The following is a 9,038-nucleotide window of genomic DNA, read 5'->3' on the forward strand; positions in this document are numbered from 1 at the left end:
GCAAGAATGTTTTGAAAGTACAAACTGGGACATTTTTGAACATACAGACCTGGAATTATTTACTGACAGAGTTCTGTGTTACATCAAGACCTGCACTGAAAGTGTTAAAGTGAAAAATATTTACGGTACCCCAATTCCCAAACAAAAAGGCATGGATGACCGGAGAAGTCCAGCAGCTTCTTGGAGAAAGGAATGCTGATTTCAAGTCTGGGGACAAGGATCTTTACAGCTTGGCACAGAGCAACCTAAAGAGAGGGATCAGAAAAGTATCAGGCATCAGCACTGGTTCTCCTCAGGGCTACAAGAGGATTGAGGAGCATCTGGATAAGAACAACAGCAGGCAGGTTTGGCTGGGAATCCAGCCAAACCTGCCTATATATATATATATATATATATATATATATAGATGCTAACACTAAATATATATATATATATATATAGACTGCTAACACCTAAATATATATATATATATATAGACTGCTAACACCTAAATAAATAAATATATATATATATCATTTTTCTAACATAATTTTTCACTTTATTTCCTGAGAAATTGTTGAAATGTTTTTTTCATTTGTTGCAAAGAAAATAAGAAGTGGCATGTGCTAAACTGAGCCTCCATTTGTTTTTATTTTTTATTTCTGTAAACAGAGATGCAACAAAACCTCTCCCCTGAAAGTTAGTGAAGTTGGACACATCCTAGTAAAAGTCACCATGTCATCAGTGGTCAAATATGGCGAGTAATAAAAAGTCACATTTTACCATCATACATTAATGCAAAATTCCTTGCAAATATTTCTAAGGTAGCACAACAAAAAAGTGGGTAACACTTTAATTGAAGGGGTGTGCATAAGACTAACATAACACCTGTTATGAACATAAAGAAGTCTTTATGAATGTCTATTGACAATTGTCATGAAGTGTCATTCGGTGAATAATGACACTTTTATTTTATTGCAAAGTTGCATTAAAAGTGCCAACTTTGCATGATTTTGTAATGCAAAGTTGGCATTTTTAATGGACTTTCAATGCGACTTTTTGAGCAACTTTGCTCTAAAAGTTGCATTGAATAAAGTGTCATTATTTACCGAATGACAACTGTCAAACATTCATAAAGACTTATGTTCATGACAGATGTTATGTCATGTTTTTGACATTGGCATGTCAATCTTATGCACACCTCTTCAAATAAAGTGTTACCAAAAAGGGAAACTTGATTGCAAAAAAAAAATGTATCATAAAAGTAATCCTGAAGTCCTGGAGGGACTGATTAGCTGTAGTTCCACCAGAAACAGCTCATATTTGTTCTAAGCAAGCTGAAGTCCCACCAAACCTCTACAGTAGGAAACCAACATCTACTGACAAAGTAAAACTCAACTTGTCATACTGTTTTCCTGAGCTGTTCGAGACCCAAGATGTATTAATTTTTTTCCAGTCACTTACAGTTGGAATCTTTGTCATTTTTGTGTTGCTTTTTGAGTGACAGCTTCTTCCTCCCTGAGTGGCCTTTCAGTCTATTACTGAGCATGGCTTGCTTTACTGGGCATAGAGACACCATTACCTGTTCTATTGAAAATGGCAATGACATTTGTGGTGCCTGAGCTAACTTAGCTCAACTGATATTGGAAAACCGTGCATTCCCAATATCCACATTCTGACTTTTTTTCAATAGAGCCATCATAAATAAAATTGTGCATTGTGAAAATTGTTTCAGGGAACATGTTTGATGGATAACTTAAAATATGGCTGTCTTTCTTATCACCTTGCTCAGTCTCTCTTACTCCCTTGCTGCTAAGTTTCCACTTTCTTTTTTCAGTTTCTCCCAACACCTCATCAATTTAGAAAAAAATATAATTTCTTCACAAAAGAAATGTAAATAAAGCTAAGTGCCAAAGATCTACCATTCTTCGTAGGATAAATGAATCTTCCAACTATTCCTCAGATGACTTTCCCACTTGGAGTGCAGCCTTGAGTAATCGTATTCCATTGAGGGAAAGAGATGTTTTATTTAGACTGATTCCCTTCAGTTTCTTTTTTTATTTACTCCAATGCAATACATCATAATCATAATTCATTAAAGTGCCTGGAAACGTGGTGCCACCAGACAGAAGAGAGAGCCAATGGAAGAGGCAAATCTATGGAGGAGAAACCATGGAAACATGTTTCTGTTTCTATGCTTCTTTATGGCTTTTAACAAAAAGGCAGAGGTTTCTGCAGCTTCAGAAGTAGGTATTCCAGCCATCCAAAAGTTGCTGGCACAAATCCCAGGGATCCTGAGGGAAAGGCACTTACTGATGGGTTGAAAAACTCCCACAGTGCTTTGCTTCCTGTTAATACAAAGTACCAGAGTTTGTAACCCAGCGCTATTGTAATGTTCAGACCTGAGGACCCGAAATTTCAGTCAGACACAAAGTAAAAATCAATAAGGTCTTTATTGAGGACCAGGTATAGGGACGGGGAACCACGAGCAAGGAACAGGAACCTCTGAGGACAGAGAAACAGGTTAGAGGGTTGTAGGTAGGAGGGGAAGGCCAAAAGTCTGTAAGGGAAAAGATCACTAACCTTCCTGGTGTTGTGGGGGATGAGGGATCCAGGTAGCACAGTGGAAGAGACAAGTGGCACACCTAGGGAAGGACAGGACTGGGAGGCACAGGGTTTAGGGCAGGCAGGACCAGACAAACGTATCTGAGGGTTGGGCGAAGAGCAGTGGTCAGGTCACGGAAAAAGGGTCCAGTACTAGCAGGCAATCTCAGGCAGACAATATCCAAGGGCGAGGCAGGAGGCAGAAGTCAAAAGGCAGAAACAGGGTCGAGACCAGAAAACAGAAGCCAGTGAAGAATCCGACGTGGGCAAGGCAAGGCAGGAAAATCCAAGGGTCAAAAATGTGTTCGTGATCGTGGTCAGGTCAGGAAGAACGCTGGATATCTACTCACTCGGTGGCTTTCAAAAATCTGGCACCGTCTGCCTGCCTGAGAGCTGAATATAACTGCTGGTGAACAGGTGGAAGACATGAGCCTGATTGTGCTCCAGCGCAGCAGCATGCAGGTGAACCAGATGAGCTTGATCAGGAGTACAGAGGAGAGAAACATAGCAGGCAGACGGGCCAGAAACATGACAGTACCCCCCTCCTAAGGTCCGGCTCCTGACGGACCCTTCGGCTGATCAGGATGGAGGCGATGAAAGTCCCTCAGGAGAGACTTATCGATGACAAAACGGCTGGGAATCCAGGACCCTTCCTCTGGTCCATATCCCTCCCAATCAACCAGGTACTGGACGCCACGTCCCCTTCTCCTGGACCGGAGGATGCGGCGCACTGTGTAGATGGGATCCCCATCCAGGAAGCGAGTGGGCGGGAGAGGTTTGGGGCAGGCTCAAGACGAGGTAAGGTGTAGGGTTTAACCCGAGACACATGGAATGTGGGGTGGATCCTCATTGAACCGGGCAACTGTAGACGGACCGCCACTGGATTCACAACCTTGGAGATGGGGAAGGGACCAATGAAACGGGGTGCCAACTTCCGACTCTCCACCCATAGGGGGAGATCCTTAGATGACAACCAGACCTTCTGGCCAACACGGTAGGTGGGTGCCTGGACACGGTGCCGATTAGCAGATCTGGACTGCACCTCTGACATTTTGATCATGGCCCTCCTGGCTTTCCTCCAGATCCGATGGCACCTCATAGCTGCAGCGTGAGCGGAGGGGACCTTAGCCTCCCTCTCTTGAACAGAGAACACCGGTGGCTGGAACCCATGGACAGTGTAGAAGGGCGAGAGACCAGTGGAGCTAGAGGGAAGAGCGTTCAAGGCATGTTCCACCCACGGTAGGTTGTGTGACCACCTGGTAGGGTCAGAATCACAAAGGATACGAAGCTTGGTTTCAATCTCTTGGTTAGCCCTCTCGGTCTGTCCATCAGTTTGGGGATGGAACCCAGACGACAAACTGACAGATATGCCAAGCATGGTGCAGAACTCCTTCCAGAACCGAGAGACGAATTGAGGTCCTCTGTCCGAGACAATGTCAGTGGGGAGCCCATGGAGGCGGAACACCTCCCGTGCCATAATCTCCCCCATCTCCTTAGCAGAGGGGAGTTTCTTGAGGGGACCAGATGGACCATCTTAGAGAATCTGTCAATGACAGTTAATAAGACAATGAAACCATCAGAGCTGGGCAAACCTGTGACAAAGTCCATGGCGATGTGCGACCAAGGGCGGGATGGGATGGGAAGGGCCGCAGTAACCCTGAGGGCGGGAGACGAGACGACTTTGCTTGGCAGCATTGATGACAGGCTGTAATGAACTCTCTAACGTCCTTGGTCATGGAGCCCCACCAGAAATGAGGCCGGACAATTTGTAAGGTCTTGCTGATGCCTGGATGGCAGAACAGGCGGGACTTATGGCAGAACTCGAGTACCTTGGGGACCAGCTGTTCTGGGACAAACAGCCTGTCGGGAGGGCACGAGGCTGGAACCAGAAGATCACGGGTAGCGTCCCTGACCTCCTTCTCCAGCTCCAACCTGGTCACAGACAGCCTCACCGAGTCTGGGAGGATAAACTCCTCCGCATAGGCGGCCCCCAACTCAGAGGATTCATGAATTCTAGACAAGGCGTCCGGTTTTATGTTCTTGGTCCCCGGCCTGTAAGAGAGCGCAAAATTAAACCGTCCAAAAAACAGGGCCCACCTTGCTTGTCTGGGGTTGAGTCGTCTAGCTGCCTTCAAGTACTCCAGGTTCTTGTGGTCGGTCCATACTAGGAATGGTTCTTTGGCCCCCTCCAGCCAATGTCTCCATTCCTCAAGGGCCAGCTTGACGGCCAAAAGCTCCCTGTCCCCACATCATAGTTGCGTTCAGCACTGGATAAGGATCTAGAAAAGAAGGCACAAGGATGAATACGACCATCAGCGGTTCTCTGACTTAGGACAGCTCCAACCCCAGTGCTGGAGGCGTCGACCTCCACAATAAAATGTCTCGCAGGGTCAGGGGACCGGAGAACCGGAGCAGAGGTGAACAGAGACTTGAGTCTGGAGAAAGCCTCCTCTGCTTGCTTGCTCCACATGAACTGGACCTTGGATGAGGTAATGGCATGAAGAGGAGATGCTACTTGGCTATAATTACGGATGAAACGACGGTAAAAGTTTGCAAATCCAAGAAATCTCTGTAACTGTTTGCGGTCAGTGGGAGTGGGCCATTCGGAGACTGCTGAGATCTTAGAGGGATCCATGATCACCTTGTTGGGAGAAATTATGTAGCCAAGAAAAGATGTGGTGGAGGTGTGGAACTCACATTTCTCTGCCTTTACAAAAAGATGATTCTGGAGAAGGCGAAGAAGAACCGACCGAACATGGTACTTGTGGGAATCCAGATCCTGAGAGTAGATAAGAATGTCATCAAGGTAAACAAATACAAAGTGCCCAACCATGTCCCTCAAGACGTCATTGACCAGAGCTTGGAAGACTGCTGGTGCATTGGATAGCCCAAAGGGCATGACCAGGTACTCGTAATGACCAGTGGGAGTGTTGAACGCGGTCTTCCACTCGTCTCCCTCCCTGATGCGAACAAGATGGTATGCGTTGCGCAGGTCTAATTTAGTGAAAAACTTGGCCCCTTGGATCTGGTCAAAGGCAGAATTCATGAGGGGAAGGGGATACCGATTCTTAACGGTAATGCCATTAAGACCCCTGTAATCTATACAAGGCCTTAGAGAACCATCCTTCTTGCCAACAAAAAAAACCCCGCACCAGCAGGAGAAGAGGACGGGCGAATGATACCCGCCTTGAGAGAATCCTGTACATACCTCCTCATGGCTTGGTTCTCGGGAGCAGACAGTGAATACAAACGCCCCTTGGGGGGTGATGTACCTGGAAGGAGGTCAATGGCACAATCATAGGGCCTATGGGGGGGGAGGGCTGTTGCCCGGGACTTGTTGAACACCTCCTTCAGATCGTGGTACTCAGGTGGCACTTTGGATAAGTCCGGGTAAGTTTCTTCGATGGCATTGTCTGGAAGGGAAGGGGTACAGGCAGAGAGCAAACAGGTAGCAGAGCAAGACCTTGACCAGCCCAAAATCTCCTTGGCCTGCCAGTCAATGTGAGGATTATGCTTGTTAAGCCATGAGGCCCCAAAATGATGGGCAACTGTGGTGAGTGAATAATAACAAAAGTGATCATCTCCTGATGATTACCCCCAAGCGTCAGGCTGACCTTTTCTGTGATGAGGTTTGACCGGCTAATATGATGTCCATCCAAAGCTAGAACATTATGGACTGATGAAGTGTGGAGGAGCTTGATGTTGAGGCCCCTGGCATAAGATTCATCCATGAACTCTGTATCAGCTCCGGAGTCAATGAAGACTGATACCTGGTGGGGAATGGAGGAGACCACAAGGTTAGCAGAGAAAGAAAATGATGAGGAGATGGACAACATGTTATGGCTCAGTAGAACTCCCTATCCTCTACTGAGCCTGCCCTTTTAATGGACACTTGGCCGCCATGTGACCCTTGCCTCCACAATAAAAACATAAATTAAACTGCCTTCTGCGATAACGTTCCTCCATGGAGATCCTTGTTCTCCCCAACTGCATCGGCTCAGGATCTGGTGACTCTACTGAGGGGAAGGAGAAACTTGTGGCTTCGGACCGAGAACCTGAGTGACCAAATGGGGTCGATGAAACCTTGTTGTGACGTCTCTCCCTTCTTGAGGGACTTAGGGTAATCTCGAGTGGCCAATTCATCTTTGATATTTCATTAAGACCTTGCATGAACACATCCATTAATGCCTCTTGGTTCCAGCTACTGTCTGCAGATAACAGGTGAAAGTCAATGATGTAAGAGGCTACACTCTTACCCCCCTGTTTCAAGGATAGTAGCCCCTAGCTGCCTCCCTCTCAGGGAGGATGGGGTCGAAAACCCTGATCAGTTCTTTAGAGAATGTAGAATAGGTCAAACAGGAATCTGATTCATTCTGCCATTCTGCTGTCCCCCACTGTTTAGCCTTACGGACAGAAGTGAGATCACAAATGCTACTTTGGAGCGTTCAGTAGGGAAAGAGGAGGGCTGCAACTCAAAGTGTATCTCACACTGAGTGAGGAACGCACGGCACTGGTCAGAGTCTCCTTTAAATAGCTCGGGAGGGGTCAGACGAGGCTCCTTGACCACAGCGGGCTGAACTGCAGGGGCTGGTTGGGGAGGTGTCTGTGGCTGTGCCTGGTCAGGAGGAGAAGACATGTTACGAAGCGTGGAAATGATTTCATTCATGCCGGTATTAAGGCGACTGATGGCACTCTCAACATTGCTGCGCCAATCTTGTGCCGACGAAGGGTCCATGTTTGGCCAGATTTTTCTGTAATGTTCAGACCTGAGGACCCGAAATTTCAGTCAGACACAAAGTAAAAATCAATAAGGTCTTTATTGAGGACCAGGTATAGGGACGGGGAACCACAAGCAAGGAACAGGAACCTCTGAGGACAGAGAAACAGGTTAGAGGGTTGTAGGTAGGAGGGGAAGGCCAAAAGTCTGTAAGGGAAAAGATCACTAACCTTCCTGGTGTTGTGGGGATGAGGGATCCAGGTAGCACAGTGGAAGAGACAAGTGGCACACCTAGGGAAGGACAGGACTGGGAGGCACAGGGTTTAGGGCAGGCAGGACCAGACAAACGTATCTGAGGGTTGGGCGAAGAGCAGTGGTCAGGTCACGGAAAAAGGGTCCAGTACTAGCAGGCAATCTCAGGCAGACAATATCCAAGGGCGAGGCAGGAGGCAGAAGTCAAAAGGCAGAAACAGGGTCGAGACCAGAAAACAGAAGCCAGTGAAGAATCCGACGTGGGCAAGGCAAGGCAGGAAAATCCAAGGGTCAAAAATGTGTTCGTGATCGTGGTCAGGTCAGGAAGAACGCTGGATATCTACTCACTCGGTGGCTTTCAAAAATCTGGCACCGTCTGCCTGCCTGAGAGCTGAATATAACTGCTGGTGAACAGGTGGAAGACATGAGCCTGATTGTGCTCCAGCGCAGCAGCATGCAGGTGAACCAGATGAGCTTGATCAGGAGTACAGAGGAGAGAAACATAGCAGGCAGACGGGCCAGAAACATGACAGCTATAGAGACAGAGTTAGGATTCTCTTCAAACTCGCCGATATGTGGCCATGCAGGCACATGCAGAGGTGGGGAACTAGGAGTGCTTGAGCACCTGCCCCTTTTGCTCCTTGCCCCCAACTGCCCTTTCGGTCAATTTTTTTTTTTTGGTATTATTATTTCCTAAGCCCTCTTCTGACACATAACATGTACTAAAATTATTTGTTTTTTGTTGGGTTCTTTTTTGTACAACATAATAAGCTGGTCACTTTGTTACCTTTGACCTTTTGCCCGTGACGCATGATGGAATTGCCTCTCGCACAGTGAGATAAGGTGGCTAACTGCGGAGCTCAACGTAGCAAATGTTCCAGATTACAGAACAGTTTTTGGTGAATAAAAAAAAAAACGTTTTTGGTGAATAAAGTGGAGTAGACTTGCTACTTGTCAGATGACGGAAAACATTTAAGTATCGTTTCTGCTTCAGCACAGAGTATACATTTAAGCAGAGAGGTAATGAGATACAACAGACACTGACAGGCCTCTGCGTCTGCCTTTCTCTGAAGAACTACTGAACGGGAGGAGACAGCCAGGTGAGGAAAAACTGTTCTTATCTATCGATTCAGTATTTTTATCATACAGGCTGTTGTTGTTGTGCTATTAGCTAGCTGCTAGCTAATGACTTTCCTAGCTAAGCTAGATAACTGAAAAACTTCTTCCCTGTATTGTTAATGATAGCAGTCATTCTTCATTATTGCTTATGCAATACGGGGCACATTGCCCGTCCAAAACTGATCATCTCCATAATGGATATATGTCCAATCTTCTAATTTCCTTTGCTGCATAATGGTCATTGCATTTATTCTGGGATTAGGTAAATGTATCTTGAAGGAGAATAGCACTTAAATAAAAGTCCAACAAGGATATTCATTCAGCATTAAAAATAACTCGCCTTGAACTACATAATAGATATAATGTA

At 46.3% G+C, this 9,038-nt stretch overlaps 1 long non-coding RNA gene across 1 annotated transcript; it reads right to left on the reverse strand.

Moving 5' to 3' along the window:
* Positions 1-2,413: 2,413 nt before the first annotated feature.
* On the reverse strand, positions 2,414-3,359 carry LOC103470847 (uncharacterized). The gene is made up of 2 exons (XR_534540.2): positions 2,563-3,359; positions 2,414-2,484 (listed from the first exon to the last, which is right to left on the reverse strand). It is a non-coding gene; the product is annotated as an uncharacterized LOC103470847 (long non-coding RNA).
* Between the last annotated feature and the right edge of the window lie 5,679 nt (positions 3,360-9,038).

The sequence above is a fragment of the Poecilia reticulata genome, chromosome 10 (assembly GCF_904066995.2).
Source record: "Poecilia reticulata chromosome 10, P_reticulata-male-v2, whole genome shotgun sequence".
Lineage (NCBI taxonomy): Eukaryota > Metazoa > Chordata > Actinopteri > Cyprinodontiformes > Poeciliidae > Poecilia > Poecilia reticulata.